Consider the following 4247-nt stretch of genomic DNA (forward strand, 5'->3'; position numbering starts at 1 on the left):
CACCTTTATTTTTGGGTTGGGACCAAATTCCTTATGGACAGTTGGCTCAAGTATTACGTACTCGTATTCAAAGAGAGTTCTTCTACTCCCAACTCACTCACCTTGTGTTGGATGCACATGACATGATTCCGACTGGAGTGATTTCTATGATAGTATTTGAGGAGAGCAGTTACAGCATAAACAGTAGGAGCTACATGATTTATGAGGGGTCCTGATACCGTAGCTCCATGGTCCTTCAGCAGAACAGAGGGTACGGCTACTTTAATGGCTCATTCATTGTGTAATAACCAGGGGGATTGAGTGCCATCCCCAAGCAGCTGTGACTTCACCCAGGGGAGGGCCAGGTGCCAGGGCAGGGGTTCATGTCAGACAGCCCTGTTTCTTGGAACACATCAAACACTACCCTGTCCTCATCACTGACCAATCAACCACACCACACAGAGCGACCTCACATGACACACAATATGCTGTGTCATCTGTTGTTTGTTTGTCAAAGTTCTGGTAGACTTGGAGCAACCCCAATTCAGAGTTGGTTTCAAATCCAAAGCCATCTCAAGCTAGTTGAAACCCTGTGTCGTATTTGGTTGTAAAACTGCCTAATGCCTTATCTTGACCTATGTATATCCCTTAAGGAATACAAACCACACACACACTGATGAATGCAATCATTTTATTGTAAAATTCCACAGCTGTGTGCAATTCCCTCATGAAAAGGATATTTTTTCAGTACATATAGTATATTATGCAGACCCTAACAGTGTCCCTTTTGTACAATACTCAAGAAATATACATAGATGGCAAACAATTAACATTATAATGGAGTTCAGATTGGATGTATTTTTCTTTTGGATGCCTGTTACCCAGTACTGCAATGACAGTGTGATATATTGTCTTTATTCTCCAGCCTGACAAAATATATAACAATAGAAATTATTTACATGTGCTCTTCACATAGTACTTATTTTGTATCTCCCTCCAAGTAAAATGATAAAATCTCAAACTGGATGAAGTGCACAAGATGCAGCTATGGGTAAAAGCAGGGACCAAGTAAAATTAAGACAAATCAAACCAAGACATTGGGATTACCAACACCATCCTAACGTTCCAGAACTCTCTGTGAGCTCTAGGTTCTATCAGTAGGCCATCACGTATGACGTGTGTGTGACATGTGTGTCGTGTGACATGACATGTTTCAATTCTAGGGAATATACAATGTTTAGGTAAAGAGACATAAATAATGTGAATCTGATGTAAATCCAACACAATCAATAATACTGAATGGGCGTTCTAGCTTGGATGACTGGTTATTGTTGGGGCTTTATAAACCAAGTGAAAATTTAGTTTAATCACCATACTGTGCTCGACAAAACATATAATGATACTTAGATATGCCTATTCATTCTTCACTGGTTAAGGTAGTGACCCTGTGCTTTGATATTTATCTGTTTGTTACATATATTCAGATGATCTTAACTGTGATGAGTGCTTGAATAGTTGGAGACTGTATGCTCTGTAATCACACAAAGTACCTTCCTCTATTAACTTCTATCACCACCCAAACAATAAATTAAATAGAAATACATGAAGAACACCTAAATTGTCTCCAAAAGGATATGCTGTATCAAACGTGTGTTAAGTTTGGCACTTAAAGTTATTTTCCACACCGTACATTCTCCTACACTACTATACAGTAATGCAAACCAATAAACTATTGACCCATGTATTTCCCAAGGTTCTAGAAAAGAATAAATAAACAAATAAATAAATACCTAAATTAATACAAAATAAATGAAATATAAATACATACACACTTAAGACAAAACTAGGTACCGAGCGACAGCTTTTCGACATAAGCCATAAATAGAATACAATTAGAGTACAACTGAATACAACATAGGAAATGAGCTTTAGCTAAGGTACTGCAGCTCACAGAGCTAAGAGACCTGAATATGACTCACTGTCAACACTGACCATGGCCTGGCACATTTCAGGTTGCTGGCCTCACTCCTTCAACCCTATAAGAAACACCAGATGCATTGAGGATGGCAAATTCACTCAGATGAGCCAATCTGTTCAGTGTCTCGGGTACAGTTAGCTTAACATCACAGTAGGATCTCTGAAAGTAATGTGTCACTAAAGGCTTTGCAGGTACTTTCTGCTACCTACTTTTGTAGCCATTCATTCAATCAACGAGTTGAATAGGCCATAAGATACTACTGTATGTAGACCACAACATAGTAAACACAAGATTAACAAGATAAACACACTCACTACACGTAGAACAAAAGTGTTTATCAGTTTGCTCACACAAGACATTCTCCATCTCTTGTTCTTAGGATCCTCCTAACCAAGGAAATACTTAATAGAAAAACAAACAATATCCCACATGAAATGTGAAATTATAATCATTGACCAATATGTGTCTCAAACTATCAGGAAATCCTGCTGCTTTTCATTTGTGATATGTACACAATATAGTCTTGGTGCATGTTTTACATCTCCGTAATTACGTTTTGAGTAGGAGGCTGTATTTTGGTCTGCACTGTATTTTACATTGACATTCAAATTGTTGAAGATATAACTATATTGCCATGATGCATATCAAATACAAAGCAAGATTCCTAAACTTGGAGCCTGGACCCTTTTCCTTATCAGTTCACTTCTGTTTCCACGGTGATTCTCTAAGAAGTAAGGCTTGTGCATCTGGTCTGGTTACAAGCAGACGCTTTCATCTCACTGACGAGGCAGAGTGCATCAATATTCCTGTTGTAAATGGATTACTAACGCATGACAAAGGAAGTGTGTGAAAAGGTTGCAGTTTTTGATGATGTAAAGATGACGGTTTAATTGATCCTCGGTTACATTTGACATCCACAAAAGCCTAAATTATATAGGCATCGATATAACGATTGGACTGTGTATCCTCTTCCACTGGGGGAAAATAGGTTAGGTGAGAGAAACAAGCAATTATTTTTACTAATCTATTTGATAAAAAAAAATCCCTTTGATCAAATGAAACAGGGAGACGAATAGCGGTTACAAACAAACAAAAAACAATGTTGGTATTTTCCACATGCCATCAGTACTAAAAATCTGAAAATCTGTTGTGCCTTGTGGAGATGGTTGCCAATATAGCAAGATGGTTAAAAAAAACCTGATGTTCTCAGTGCAGTCTATTAGATCATAATATTCATTAAAATGAAACTATGTAAAAGTGTGGGGACTATCATCTCACATATGTATGTAGAGATAATGCTCAATTTAATAAGACAAAAGCTGAGAGCATTTGGATCATCTCATTTTCTACTTTCCCTAAAAAAATGTACAATTTAATCTGGAATCATGACCAACAGTACTCATTCTGTATCCATAGCCAACGGTAGAAGACCTTAACACATTGGTAAATTTTTGGCCTGAAAGGTGCATGCAATAAATGTAAACCACTACATAATCGTAAAATATATACAATGTTTGTACAGTTGACCATTAAACATAAACCAAACTTTCCATCTCTCTGACCACTCGAGAAATATAATTATTTTTAAGTGTGCTAATCATATAGTTGAAGCAAACTTAATGAGTAAACGTCAAAAATCATATTTACTGTTTAAAATATATCTGTTAAAGTGCATTCGATTTTTTGTCATGTTCTATCCTAGTATGTAATGGGTTAACATAATACAGCCATAAATTAGAATTGAGAACAATAAATAGTACTATAAAATATGGGAACAAAAGATAAAGAAAAATCCAGAAGTGACCATTTCTCATCCAATCAGCACACACATCCACATCTGTTTTTAGAGCTTTAGGAATGAAGTCACTTTCCATGCAAAAAATGTAATACAAAAACAAAAAATAAGCAATGAAGAGTTTCGAAGTGGACAAATTATAATAACTTGGTGAATTGAAGAAACCATGACAATGCATAAGGAATCTGGGAACTACAGTCATGCAGAAAAACTGAACTCAGAGTCTTGCTTACCCCAAGCAGAATTATGTTTTACACTATCAAACTCCAGACCCCATCATGCCTTGGTTGGTTTTGCTACAACTTTTGCTTCATCCCCAGGAACAGATGATTCAGTGAAAACATAGTAACTAAAAAATGATGTCAAAAATCAAAGAAAGAACGGACAAAACTCAGTGGGCCCCCCCCCCCCCCCTCTTTCTCATGAACTGTCTTGCTGGAGCAAAGTGTATGTATGTATGTATGGTATGTTCTAAGGCTGGCTACACACCTGGAC

Source organism: Hypomesus nipponensis, chromosome 5 (assembly GCF_054491055.1).
Source record: "Hypomesus nipponensis isolate SF chromosome 5, ASM5449105v1, whole genome shotgun sequence".
Taxonomy (NCBI): domain Eukaryota; kingdom Metazoa; phylum Chordata; class Actinopteri; order Osmeriformes; family Osmeridae; genus Hypomesus; species Hypomesus nipponensis.